This window comes from Lissotriton helveticus, chromosome 10 (genome assembly GCF_964261635.1).
Source record: "Lissotriton helveticus chromosome 10, aLisHel1.1, whole genome shotgun sequence".
NCBI lineage: Eukaryota > Metazoa > Chordata > Amphibia > Caudata > Salamandridae > Lissotriton > Lissotriton helveticus.
This window is the reverse complement of record NC_136071.1, coordinates 92164484-92179529: the sequence shown is the minus strand read 5'-3', so window position 1 is coordinate 92179529 and position 15046 is coordinate 92164484. Positions and strand designations below refer to the sequence as shown.

The 15046-nt window shown below is 44.6% G+C and overlaps 1 protein-coding gene across 4 annotated transcripts in view; it reads left to right on the top strand.

The window, feature by feature from the left end:
- Positions 1–545: 545 nt before the first annotated feature.
- The window catches only part of MLST8 (MTOR associated protein MLST8), a 140555-nt gene continuing 126054 nt past the window's right edge, over positions 546–15046 (top strand). The window contains exon 1 of one of the 4 annotated variants that reach the window (XM_078664836.1): positions 546–673. The gene's annotated coding sequence lies outside the window, so the exon portion shown is untranslated. Of the gene's footprint in view, positions 674–4108; positions 4156–15046 lie in introns of those variants that run through there. The other 3 variants (XM_078664839.1, XM_078664837.1, XM_078664838.1) reach the window with 3 other exon arrangements.

Here is a 15046-nt window from a genome sequence, read left to right as displayed (position 1 = left end):
GCATTCAGCGCATTGCTTTGAAGTCTCAGGCCAGGGGAGCAGCTTGGGAGGCATTCCATTGAAGTCTGGTGCTGCGAGGCGGATGGGTTTGACGTAGACGCGCGTCTCACACGAGTAATTCACATGAACTGCACGTAATCCGCTTGGTCAAGAGTTTGTTTCCTCTACTATATGTTCGAGCTATTAATCCCTGCGGGATAAAATAGCTCGACCTAATAATCCCTGCGGGATATAATAGCTCAACCTAAACAGGCAGATTAAGGTTTTCTGCGGCAATACAGCAGGCTTATGCGAAAAACATAGAGCCCTCCTCACTTTTTTTTTTTTTTTAAAGAAATTAAGCACTGCATTTTACTATTTTAGTGTTAAGGAATATACATGCAGCACGAACAGTATGCAGTGCGGACCGCACAGTAGAACTGAAGTGCACTAATAACGTTGAGGCTCTCCTGTCCATTTAAAGCTCTCTGTCTACTCGCCTTCTTGGGCGATCGCGTATAGTCCTTCCTCTGTGTTCAGCGATCCTCTCACCGCCCTGTTGTTATGACGACACAGTCGTAAATCCGTCATTTTTCGCTTCGTTGCGACAGATGAAAGAGGCATGAGCGGAGCTGAGAGCGGGCTTACGGCAGCCGTAGGAACCGACCCCTGAGGGCCGTTTGCGGTGCGGAGGGTGAGAGTGCCCCGCGCACGTCGTGTTACTGAGGCTCCGGTTAGATGAGGGGAAGGGAAATGGTGGCAAACCGGGCCTTGGAGTAGACATGTTTTGGTGTACAGTGGCCAGTAGGGTGTGTGTCATGTGGAAGTGGGTGGAGCAGGGCTGCGCTCTTAAAGTAACAGCTGTGAAAAAACCGGGGCACCGGAGAAGCCCTTCAATCCAGTTTTATCCTTAACGTTTTCTTACTTGTAGTTTGCGTCTCGTATAATACTTTCACACTGCAATTAAAATAAAAACCGATTGGGAGAGCTGCTTCCATACTGACAAAAATGTGTTCTGTTCTCTCTTTCCCCTCTTTCAAACACAGGCCAAATCATGCATTAGGTTTAGGAAAATAATGGTTTACACGAGACTGACACCCCATCTAAGAGATTTGGGGTTTTGTGGCATCAGTAATGCCTGAAACCCGTATGTCCTTCTTTGTATAATTTCATTTCCATCTGCTCTCTCGGTTTCCAACAAAGTTACTGGACCATAACTAGTCTTGCAGATGCCGGGATGATCTCGGCACTTGCACGCAACCAGTATGAAATATTGTTATTGGGTATCCATTCTTTTGGAGTGCAGAGGGAAAAAGAAAACCATTCCTTGGTATAAACAGGATCGATCAGTTGAAATGATTTAAAGAAGTGTGGTTTGATTAGGCACAACGAGTTAGAAAATTTTGTTTCTACAATAGATGAAGCCAGTCAGTTTATGCATTGCAGTTTTTGCGTTCTTTCTATAGGTCCTTGATCCTGAAGTGCTGTCATTGCTAACCTCTCACGCTGCCCTCTCTGAAGTTGGTGGTTCTCATGAATTGTAATGTTTTCATTGTTGTTTACCTATGGTACTCACCTCTTTTCCTATCCCACTTCTAGTTTAGTGGGACAGATCAGGCTTATCAGACACTGTGTAGTGTTGCTATGGCTATTCCGTAATTACGATCTTAAAAGGTTTCTTAAACGCCAATTAAACAAACATTTGCAATGTAATTGGTCTCGCATTTGCGAAAGTTATAGCTTTTGGGGTTGTAAATGACATTTTTTTTTTGCAATGGACTGAATATTTAGAAAATAAGTGCATGCTATAAAAAAAGGAACCTTCTGAAAAAAAGTGGTTGCATAGGTTTCTAACTAATGGTAGCACTTTGGGCGCGGGGAGGCCATTAAAAGCTACAATTTGCAACCAGCTTAAGTCTGCTTAACAGAAATAGTAGAATATATTTATGGAATGAAGGGTGGTAAGCATGGGCATAGGGGCAGGTTACCTAAGGTGGATGGGTTTACCTGATTTTGAATGGATGGCATGCTAACGTGCAGCACCACAGAGAGGAGGAGCACTGGCATATAATCAAAAGTACTGAACACGTGTAACGAATAAGCAACGCCCTTCCCTGTAACACCTACAGCATGGTAGATGCCAACATCAATGATAATCTCAGCCAGACTAATACAATTTTTAAGAAGATGCGAATGTAGAGTACAAAATTACACCAAAGTCGTCCACCTAACCTAACAAAAAAAGAGCATCTCCCGACGTACAAAATAAATATAACCTTGTGTAATGCAGCTGGTGTTAATGTAAAGCGCTCTGATAACTACTTCACGCTTTACCAATGTACATTTAAAACCAAGGATTAAAGAGCTATACAATTACAACACACTGTCATGCAGTCTGATTCAGAAATACATGCTATAAAACAGTAAATACTTTGTAAAGTAGGTATACACACTTTTTATACTGATAATGTATGCTTAAAACAGGCCATAGAACAATAATACATTCACAAAAGAAACATATCTTTCGCGGATAACTATACTACGATTCATGGCAGCATAGTATTCAAATGGTTCAACTTCCTTCTTTCAGGGAAACAGCTGCAATTAGTGTGGACATTTTCCCTTTGGCCCAGTGGTCATTGGCTGCATTGCTTTATTCGCAAATTATGGGTGAAAGGGGTGGTAGCATTGGGTTAGCAACACCTTTTAGAACTGGTTTCTGGTGCAGGTATACACAATTACTGTGGCCCTGCAATTACCGGCTACAAACCTATGGATCTGCCAAAGAGCACAACACAACCACTCTATCCACAAACAAACACGAGAGGCACCTTGGCGACATTGTTCAATGACGCCAAAGTAATATCTGGGTAATTCACTGAGTAAAATATGTTTTGCTCCAATTATAGTGGCACAGCATTGACTTCTGAAGGGACAATTAACAGATCTACCTTGACCCCAGTATTTGATGTGGTATGTAGGATATCCAGCATCAAACCCAAATTGATGTAATGCAGATCTAGTATACCTTATTTAGTGCACATTTCTAGATTATCTGAGCCAAGATTCCATGTGACAAATAAGTTATTAATCAGAACAGTTAACACATAATTATGGTTGAACATTTATGCTTTTTTTGCACAGTACGCCACTAGTCTTTCACACTGCATGAGGGTTTACCTGTACTTGATACAAGCTTGTAGAAAGTTACACCGACGTAAATGTGGTTTAAAATCTTTTGTGTCTCTGATGTGGCAGAGATGTCCCTGCCTAATATTCGCTCCATGTATATGATCACTCGTACTGATACGAATATGAAGGGCACTGGATCCCTGTGTTACATTAGGTACACTCAAGTGAGGGTCACAGTGTCATATTGGTAAAATGTGTGTGTTGTCATTGGCATACCAGCACATACTTGCAAGGGGTAATCACTAGGCCATGTTTATAACCAGGAAAATATGAATGCGCGCACTTTATGCTGAGGATACGTGTAATTACATATCAGCCTGATAAGATCCACAGGGCACAATGCAAACATGGCCTTCATTGTTTTTACCTGGGAAGGATGAAGCACAGTGATGATCATCCGAAGACTTCTTCCGGCTAATATAAGTTTGGCACATAAGCAAGGCATACTGAGATGTTCCACATAAACACAGCCGCACATTAACGCACACAGAAAGGAATGCTCTTCTTAGAAATGGCAGCACAGAGGTATTTTGAGCGTGAGGGAGGGTGTGAGCACATGGAAGAGGGGAGAGCGGTTGATGGAGGTGCGAGATCGCAACGCGTACTTACAGACCCACAGAACTGGCTACAAAGTCAACAGCTGATATTGTGAAGGCACAACATAAAAGTGACCTGGCAGACGGATGTCGTTCTTGCTGAGGGTGGCACGGTCAGGGTGATATGACAAGGTAGGGAAGCCTTTGGTGGGTCAGAAGGGATAACGGGGCTAGGGTATGTTGTACAGGGTAAAGGAGACTCCAGTATGATGATCTGTTGGATACCAACTGACCCAGTATCTTCATATAGACAATCCAATCATGATTCATGCATATCCAGATGTGCTTGACAATTGGAGGCCCATCACAGGTTTACACTTTCTTTAACATGTTCTTTAAAGATCAGGAGCCTGCCGCCCAAAGGACTACACCAGTAACCGGCATCCAGGTAATTTCAAATTTGTATACCTTTCTGGACATATCAATGAAACCTCCAGCTTCAGAATTGTGAATTACGCTTTGTGTCTCTTTGCTGAAGGATAATTCCAACTTCCTGATTCCTGTAGATCACTCCCATATGAAACAGAATAGGAATAGCAGGAGCAGTCCTAGAATCGCTTAGATCCTAACTCTCTGACAGTACCTCTATTTATTCAAATAGGAATTTCTTTCTGTATTCCTCTCATTTGTTTGTGGAGTACCCTGGAACTCCATTGTCATCACCTGCTCTAGGTGATGTGCTAACAAAACATGGCATCTCTTTTCTACAGTATGCGGATGATACCCAGCTATATATTAAAATTAAGTTCTCCTTCATTAAAGAAATTCAGAATTGGATGACAAAAAAACAACTAAAATGTAACCATCAGAAGACTCTTTCAGAATTTCTCCTCACTGCAAAAGGGCAGGAATTTTCCATCAAAATGTCATATCAACTCAAACACAAGGAGATGATGGACAGAGCGCTGATACTTTTCAGACACTCATCCCCAGTCCCAGATCTGGGTTGAATCCACCATCGTTCTTTAGCTCACTTCGCCTCCTCAGTTCAGACCTAGCTATATGCAAACCAGTCTTTTCCCTGTGCCTCATGGGTACAGTCCCGCCGGAACTGTCAACTCAGGCGTGGGCCTTGCATCAAAAACTATTACCACAAGAATATCTCTTGGTTTCAAACTCAAAAAGCAACCCCTCGGATGTCCAGGTAAAAAAAGACCAAGAATGTCAGATTCTAACTTATATGTCCTTATAGTTTCAAACCTCGCCCCCTGTGCTACTGACTAGCTTTCCCAAATCTCACCCACCTCTCAAAGTAGTTCTTCATTGAGCAGCCAGTCTAGTTTCAAGTATAAAAAGATTTTAGTGCATCACGCCGATCGTTACATCTTCAGGTATGCTTCCCATGAACCTCTGCTCAGCACGTAAGAATAGCATTGATCACCTCCAAGGTGATTCACATGAAGAAACCATAAATATAGGTGCTTTGTGGATGAAACGGAACTTTAAGAAATACATATTTGTTCAAGCTGGATAGTTCTAGATTCGGAAAGTCCTCCACGCTGAAATAACACCCTGGCAATGCATTAAGAATTTGAATTTTCTACACAGATCCAACAGACTACACCAGTCTTTGCCTTAAAACGAAGCTCAAACAGTATTTCCTAAACCACATTACATTATTTGGACCACCTATTGTACCTGTACTACAACGATGTCCCTCTCTCCCTGAAGACCTTAATTCATGCCTTTCGACCTGCTTGTTTATTGTTACTGTATTCCATACTTACTGTAAAGTGTTCTGTTACCCTGTGTCCGGAGGCCTATATCAAGATCCCCAGCAAATAATTATAGGTCTTTGCTGTTTCTTTAACAAAGCATGATACATCATGACTTGTTTATGAAATATGGAAAAAAGGCATATCAACCGGCCATCACCATTTATATACTCAAAGGTCTGGAACAGAGGTGTTCAAACGTTTTGATCTGAGCCCCCAGAGCAAAAGGTTTTGAAGTCAGGGTCCCTGTTCAAAACTTTATGACAGGGTTTGGGGGAGCGAAAGCGCAGGGCTGAGTGCAGGGGGCTGGGCTTATGAGATCATTTCAGGGAGACTTTTTGTAATTTATTATGCACAATAAATGTGAGCCTCATAGCAAAGCAAATTCATCAGACAGAGACCGAAATCGACCAAAAAACTCTGCTCCTCATAATCGGGGTGTTGCAAGCCACGCGCACTTCAGGGCCCCAATGCAACTGCTGCAGTAATGATAGATTTCGCCCTGGGTAGCTGGCTAACTTCTCTGCCTTATTCACCCCTTTCCAATCATACCTGATCATTGCTCTAATCTTAAAACCATCTCTGTCTCTACCTTTTTGTAGAACACAAACTCGGCCCAAGTACATTGGAGCACTTTACATGAGCACCAGTTACATTACACAAAGTCAGATTCGTATTTTGTTTAGGAATGGGGAGATTTGAGTGATTTGCCCTAAATCACAGCTTGTTGAGCCAATGCTGGGACTTGATTCTGGTTCTCCAGTTCCAAAGTTGACAGCTCTCGCTATTAGGCCACATCTCTACCCTTTTGCAGAGTTTTACGTATGCATGGTTTCTGAATCTGGGCGTTCTTGTAGTGTCTGGGTGCTTGTTGAGTGGTGTCAGAGTGGAACCTTTGGTACTGCACAACTCGAGTTAGTCTGTTTGGTGTGGTGATTGTTAGAATAGCAAAAAGGTATTCATGCTGTTAAGGTGGCAAACGTTTAGCCAATTAATGGTTGGACGCTGTCTTTTCCACTTTTTTAGGTCTCGCCTAGCGTTGGAGCGCGCATGCGCTCCTCGCTTTGCGAGGCGTCTTCTAATCGATGTATCTCACACGAGAGGGCCAAAAAGTAAGAACTATGCTACAAAATAGAGGAACTCTATCCTATATACCTTCCATATCATGTATTCTCACACAGAATATATATAGGGTAGCGCTATAAAAGGCCGTGCATTTTTAGAGAAGGGCAAATAATGGAAGCAGAAAGGGCACAACCCTATTGTGGACGAAAACCGTCACTCACCCGAGGGTGACATGCTTCATCATTGGGTTTCTCCAACACACGGGGACCGCAAGGTACCCCGTGTGGGCTACGACTTGACCCACGGGGGAAGTAGCGGGAGTGCAAAGCACGTGTTGGTTCTACCAACTCGATATGCTTAGGAGGGGCAGCGTGCAAACAGAATAAGTGAAAAACGTGTGTTAAAAACGACCTACTTAGAGGTAACAACTTTATTCTTCCTACCTAGGTGGTAGTGATTAAAATACAAGTGAATGTAGGGTTATGGATATATACCCTATCAAGTGATCAACATGTTTCTGCCATGGTGACAATAATGTTCAGGGCATTCATCAGGATCAACCAACAGTCACTCTGCTATACCAAGTGTATAGAAAAAATTATATCTGATACTTAGGCCTCTATTTCTTGACCATGATCACACGCATGTTTTGTTCCATATGATCGGTCAGAAGGCTCTGTAAAACAATGATAACAATACACCACTTAGCCAAAGCTTTCACCAATATTAATCGACCAACACCCCTTCTTTTGGTGCTTATTTCTTGTATCAAAACAACTCTTACGTAAGTGTAGTTTGTGTGTGCTAACTCTACCTTTTACCGAATATAACACCATATCCGTTATTCTAGTAGAGGGTTAAAAGAATAAATAAACAGCTATTTGCAGATACCACAGTATTAAGATCCTCTAACTATACTGTCTCTCTAAAAAGCAAGTCCCTGTTATATATGTGTACAGAACGTCCTGCGTTCCCAACATCATCTCTATAATGACAGTCTTCTTGATTTAGTGCAGATATTTAGTAGAGGTAAAATCTCTCCTAATTATCTCTATCCACATGTGGTAATCTGTGATCGGAAAAACAAATTACTCGACCGATCTGTCCCTGATCGTATATACGCCCCGTCTAGCTAATTGGCTCAACTTTAACTAGGATAATGAATGCAAGCCTGCATATAAACCCCTCAATACAGCCAAACACGAATGTTATAGAATTAACATAGCCCATATTTCACCGGGAACGAAACCGCCAACTGGTTCTGGCCAATGCTCAAGTTCGGGTTATCAATAAAATGCAATTAGTGCAAAATGCCGCGGCCAGATTACTATAAAAAAAAAACAAATTCAAACCTATTGCTCATACCATCCGCAAGTATCACTGGCTACCCATAAAAAAGCGGATAGAATTCAAAACACTCTGTCTGGTATTCAAAGCACTGCATCACTGTGGTCCTCAGTTTCTGAGAAACCAGCTTATACCATATCTTCCAGCTAGGTAACTAAGATCAGTGACTTTGCACCAATTAACTGTGCCCCGTACTAAGACTCTTTCATGGGGTGACAGACGCTTTTCAGTTACAGCTGCCAGATTGTGGAATTCACTTCCGCTCTCAATCAGATTAAATCACTGTAGCAGGGCGGAGGGTTTCCCGGTGGACTGGTGGAATCCTAACGTTCAACACGCCCCTTCTCTACCACAGACTGCATGGGGACCGGAGCCGGACGAATGGTGGACCCAGCAGGAGGACTGTGCCTTTAACCTCACCGAGGAAGAGCGGGTTGACACGCCCCCCTATGACGTACTGGTGGCTGTCGGCGAATGCGGGAGGGGACAGGTGGTCACGCCCTCTCATGACGTGTGGCGAGGCGGAGAAACAAAAGACCAGGAAGTAGACGGACCGGTGTGCCCCGACACCGCGACGACGGAGACGAGTGGAGAGAACGCCCAGAACGGAGAGGACGAACGCGAAGCAAGGACGGAGGAAGAAGACGCGGAGTATCACGGAGGAGCGGCGCCAGGAGGCCCGCGATACCACGCTGCGCCCAGCCACACTCCCAAGGAGGAGAAGGAGTGTGGCTCTCACAGGTGCGTGACCGGGTAGCAGGCTGGTGGGGAAGGCGGGGAGCCGCCGTGTAAATAGAGTGCATTGTACCGACCCACTTCCAACCCCCTTTTTGTAAAGCCCGTGATTGTCCTCCCTCACGAAGCCCCTCACTACCCCTTGCACTGTATATAGGACTAGCACTCTCTCACCGGTGTCCTCACTAAACCCTGGTACCCCAAGGGAACGCCTGAGACAGAACCAGTAACCCTGAGAGCCTATCTCTTTCTTGTCTTCTATGTGGCAGTGGAACCCGGCCCGAGACAGAGACTCGGAGGAGGAAGACGGAAGAGCAAGTCCCCGTAGAGCCCGTGACCTAGCTGCAACGTTGGATCCAGCCACCCTAGCCAGAGAGAGGAGGTCCCAGAGAAAGAAAAAGACATTCATAAAAATAAAACCTCTTTTACCTCACCCAGTTGTCAGTGTCCCTCCTTCTGAACCGCCACAATCACTCTCTTTATACGTTTCGTAAAAGTCTAAAGACATGGCTATTCACACAGTAAATTAGTCTGGATTCACATTGCAAGAGACATGAGTTGAGTTTTCAGCGCCAAGACGCCCCCGGGCATACGTTCGCGCTTTATAAATCTCAAAAATAAATAAATAAATCTAACCCAATTTACTGGATATCCGATCTCCTATTAACAGCCCATGGACTCCTTGTTGGTACTCGGGAGGGAGCAGCTAAACCGTTGTTTGTGTTCGGTTATATGCAGAAGCAGAGCACCAAGGAAAAGGAACAACTCGAGATGCACAGCGTGCGTATCACGTGTTCACGTTTACCCGTAACTATGGACCATGTAAACATCCTCCTATGATGGCGGCCGTATGTCCGTCCGTGCCTGTGTTTCATATAAAAATGTCTCAAATGCGGCATATTTCTAAACCATTCTTCCCGTTTTAAGCTGAAGTATAATTAAAGATGGACAAGCGACAGTAGAACATACGTTGTTATCTAAACCCAGTTGGAGAAACCAGGACCCGTGAGGTAACTACGAAGCGTACCACGTGATGCCGGTCATCTGTTCAGTTGCTAGGACCTCTTGACAAGAAAAGAAGAACGTGATCGTCACTCCTTATTTGAATGTTGCACCCGAACAAATCTAACTACTATTCACTATTATTAGAGTTCAGGAATAGAGCAACATAAATTAACGCTAGCGTGAAGAGGTAGCTATTCAACATAGAGATTTACATAATACATAGTCACAATAGATATTATGGCCACTTGCCCTATTTCACTGAGAGTGCATTGCTGATACAGTGTACACTCTTATTCAGCCACTGTAACACAAGAAACACGCTGAATTATATACAGGAAGAGTTATAGAGACACCATGCAGCCGCATGGTGTCTAACTAATCTCTTACATGGGTTAGATATTAATGAGAGCCCACAGCACACCAGGGTATATCATCATTAAGACCATGAAGGTGACTACCCAATCTGAACACCCATCTTTGTTCTCTACGGAACAACACTGATTCCAAAGGTCCCATGTCTCTATGGTAATGGGGTTATCTAGTACCACCCATTTAAGGTCTCTCTCTGTGTATCCCACATCCAGGAAGTGTCTGGTGAGTTTGGAATTTCATTTATTCCTTTTGATAGAACTCTTATGTACTATCATCCTGGTTTTCACCTTTCGGGTGGTCATACCCACATAATACAACTTGCAAGGGCACTATATCAAATATATTACTGCCTCTGTATTGCAATTAGTGTAGTCCAGTAGGAGTGTCCGTGTGGTTAAAGGACAGACCACACATGACCCACAAGGAAAGTGGCCCTGGACAGGTCCACCAGTGTTAATAGTCCTTAACTGGTTGGTCTCGTGTACCACTCTCGGCCGAAAGTGTACCAAAATGTTCCCAAGATTTTTACTTAGTTTAAAGGCGAATAGGGGCCTTTCACTGATTTTTGTTTGCCCTTATTCAAGATGTGCCATTTGGAATGTATTGTTTTCTTAGTAGTAGTGCTAAGATGGCTGAAAGTGCTGACACACACTAAACGATTAGAGGAACGTTTTACATATGTCTCTAGCAGTGCCTCACGATTGTTATTTTTGGCTCTCTTATCGGCATGCTGTATCAACCGTGAAGGATATCGTCGAGTATGAAGATGTGTACTGAGGGAATTTGCATGTTTGTGATACATGCTCGATTCTGTACAATTTCTCCTCCACCGTAAAAATTATCCTATAGGAAGGTTGTCGCAAAGAGCACGAGGATGGAAACTTGTATAATTAAGAAGTGCATTGCATGCCATCGGTTTTTGATATAGTTCTGTGTATATCTTCCCATCTCTTAGATACAATCTCAAAAGGGTGAAGTCTCATTGCTCACTTCAGAAGTGAATTTCAGATGTGTATTTGAGGGTATTGAGCCAGGTTGAAAATTCCACTAGTGAGTTCTGATCACCTTCCCAGATGACCAGAATATCATGTATATAGCGCTTCCTCAGCAACATTTGCGTCCACAATAGTCTTGTAATCGATAACATTTCTGTAGTGGAGTTGAAGCCACGCCCATCTTTTTGATTGGCTGGCGACATCGTTTATGCTAAACGCTGGCCTCCGATTGAAAATGAGGCTTTTTTATTACCGCCCGTCTCCTTTTTGGACGGCCCATCCCCACTAGATGTTTCACTTGCGGCGTGACACGGTCTCCTTCATTAGTCATGTCGGAACTATGTTTTTCCAGTCGCCTTTGGCAAGGACGGCCGCGTGTTTATTTTTGCATTGCGCTTTCACTTAAAGAGCAAACACTGGTCGGCGGTCCGAGCCCCACATACTCATTCCGTGAACACTGGCAGCACCCATGCAGCGACGGTCCTTTCAAGTCCTACCCTGATACAAGCTGGCATCGTAAACTTGACGGAACTGACACACCAGAATGTTGTGTCCACCGTTGTTAGCATGTTCACCCTCTGTGCAGGTCAAAACGTTACAATGTTACATATCTGTAAAATACTATGGATAACCCAATCTTACCCCCGTCCCCATCGGCAGCGCTTACTACTAGCCAGAGGAAATACAACGCAAAAAGTAACCTGGTTTGTCGGAAGCGAAATCAAACAAGCATTCCGGCACTTCAATGAAATGAACCCAAGTCTCCAAGCACCTAAAAATGACACCTTGGCTGCCACACCCCCACCCAGAAACTGTGCGAAGCCTTCCTTAGCACGTTACGGTGCGTTTAAGATATGTCACCAGGGTCTCCTTGGGCGAGAATTCAAGATCTGCTCATAGACACGTCCTTCTGTTGTGCTGGGTGCACACGCATACTTTTGGAAGACTCCATTGAATACTGCATTCGACCCAAATGAATGAGAGTTCATGCAAGACGCCCCAAAGGAATGGCCCCCAAATCTGTTCTTAGAGAGGCCAGCCCGTTGATAATCAGGGGCCTGCTTTTAAACAGACTGGCGTGTAATGAAAATATGTTTTTGATGTTTTGGTGCGCACATAACATGCCACACAGTCCTCTTCTGAAAATACAAACCACACGTAGCACATTTTTAGAGCAGCAAATTTTCCTGCTCATGCCAACCGGGAGAGGGAGGGTGCGGGGGGTCACTTCGAAAGATCAGAACAGACCTCTGGCCACACAAAACGCCCCCACCCACCTTTGCAAAGGCAAGGTTTATACAATCCATATCAGAGTATTTCAATAAAACGGTCTGTGTGAGGCACCCGTCATGCAGTGTCCATCCCTTACCTACTTTTGATGGGGAGCGATGGATCGCAGGTATTACCTTTACGACTTTATCCATCTTCGTAAGCAGAGGAATGGGGATACGCCTACCTTACACAGAGCGATGGGTCGCAAACAAAATTCTTAACACATTTAAACCAGTGACCAAAAAAGACACTCAAACTCGAGCCTCAACACTACAAGCATTTGCAATGCAATAGGTCTTGCATTTATGCAAGTTTAAACTGTTGGCATTCTAAATGACAATGCCTTTCTTTTTATGTTTTAAAAAACAAAAATAAAAGGCATTATTATTTGCAATGTAAATAGCTCAAACTTGTGTAAATGCGAGACCTATTGCATTGCAAATGCTTGTTTAAACATTGTTTCAGTGGGCTCACAGTCTAATGGCACCTTAGTCTCCATTTGTCACATCTTCTGACAAGTGCCAGGTGGTGACTAAATGAGCACTCAGACTACCATGTGTTTGAAAGCATGCTCTATTCTTCCGGACTAATTACACATTGCTAGACCAGACCAGACTTTGCTCCGGTCATCCTTCCTCATCCCTGCCTGTCCTCAGAATGCCTGTTCCTGTCCTCCTCTTCCTGTCCACCAGTGGTTCCTGGAAGTGGAGTCCAGTGTCCAGGACCCCCGTCTGCTACTGGGTCCTAGTGTCCTCCCAACATCACAGTAGTCTGTGTTGTAAATGGAAATATCTTATGTGGTTAAGGCACCTGCTGAAGAGATCTTGTGTACCCAGTAAGCTCTACTGTAATATAGTGGTATGATAACTTTGATGTTAGCCCATTCTCATTGCTCGGCGCATGTTTCAGGATCTGAACTCACTTCTGGTTGAGCTCGTATGGGATGAGGTGTAGGGTAGCAATGTCCAAATTACAGTACCCTACAGCACAGTGGGTGCTAGCGGTGCCCAATATGGAGGCTTCTTGGTAGCTCAGCACCAGTGGTTCAGCAAGTTGCTGTGTGATCGCAGGGGTCTGGACGATGCTGTCAGGGGCCTGATTCCCAGTGCCCAGTTGCTATTTCATGTCTTAATGGACCCCAGGTAGCTGATTCATGGAGTCCCCTTGGGTATCCAGGTGATCCGTCGCTGCTGGCTGCATTGTCTTCAACCAACCTTACACCCAAGATATGCCATTGATAGGGCTGGAGATGGTAGTCTGGGTGGAGCACTGCTGGGCTTGGCGTAGTGGTCCGCTTAGGGGGTGACCCGGGTTCGGGACCTCTTTAAAGACTGGGAGTTGCTGACATTTGATTATCCTTGCATGACCTTTGACATGCTTAGAAGCAATTTTTTCTGCACCTTGCAGTAGTGGCTACGGTGTGCATCCACTAGAGACAAGGAGCGACTGAACCCCCCGTTAACCACTCGTGCCAGGTTTTGTGCCGAACTAAAGCTGTTGTCTGTCTTTACCAGGCCTTGAGAACAGACATCATCACACCTCTGAATTCGCTGCGGGAGAAATGGAAAACCGAGATTACTTCGCAAATCACAGACGCAGACTGGGACAGAATATAATCCCACAGGGGAGAGGTGTGTCAGGAGCCAGAGCAGCTGACTCCGGTGCGTGAGGAGCTCAGTTCAGCATCATGTGAATCTGGACAATAGCTCAAAACTCCCCAATAGCCCCCCAGCGTCTGGAGTACCCTTAGGGGAATAAGTAGCGCTTTACAAATGTGGAATTTATTTTATATACGGAATCTCATAATGGGAGATTTAAACTCCTTAGTTTCCACAGTATTACACAGAGCCTATCCCGCACCAGGAAAGATGATCAGTATATTTGGGGCGACGAAGGCAGATTGCCTTAGATATGATGAACATGGAGCCGAGATGCTCTACATGTTGTGGTCTTTCCCGTCCCTGGTGGCCTTTCTGGACGGACGTACTGGACACTGCATGCCCCTGGCATATCTGTTGGGCGGGGGGAGGGAAGGAAGGGGAGTGGGTGGTATTCCCTACTGGTTTGTCAGGCTCTGGGGGGGGGGGGGCACACTGGGGGAAGGGGTGGGGGGACTACAGTGCCTGCGATAGTATACAGAGTGACATAGATGGGGGTACGTGGAGGGAGGGTAGGGTAGGTTGATTGAGGAGGGTAGTTGCATTGAGAAAGCTTGCTGTGACGATTGTGATACAAATCAGCACATGGTACTACCAGCATTTGCATTTGAAATGATAAATTTTTTCTATGGTGAGCACCAAACCGTGACCTATCCTAAGACTCCAGGGCCTAGGTGGGACACCATGATGAATAGGTGGGGTGTGGGTGCTCCAGCTAATGAATGGGGGATTAGCCTAGGGAATAGGTTTGGGATCCTGTCAGGCCTAAATGACGGCATGTACTAGATTACCTGAGGTCTGTGGAACGGGTGACACTATAGCTCAGAGCACCGCCCTTACAAGTCACGTCCCCATGCCACAGACTAACATAATGGGCAAATGTCATATTTTAGTGGATTTGGAAGGGACAAATGGCCCAAATCAACTACTTGATTGTATTGCTGACAACACAGCAAAAAACAAAATTGATTTAAATCCGGAGGCATTAGATACTAGTCTATGCGGGGGTAGACTACCCAAAGAGGGCAGGGCTAGCGTTGACCCCCGCACTAAATCTGATAGTACTAAGTCTGACAGCATTAAATCTGACAGCATTAATCCTCCCGCCCAATCCA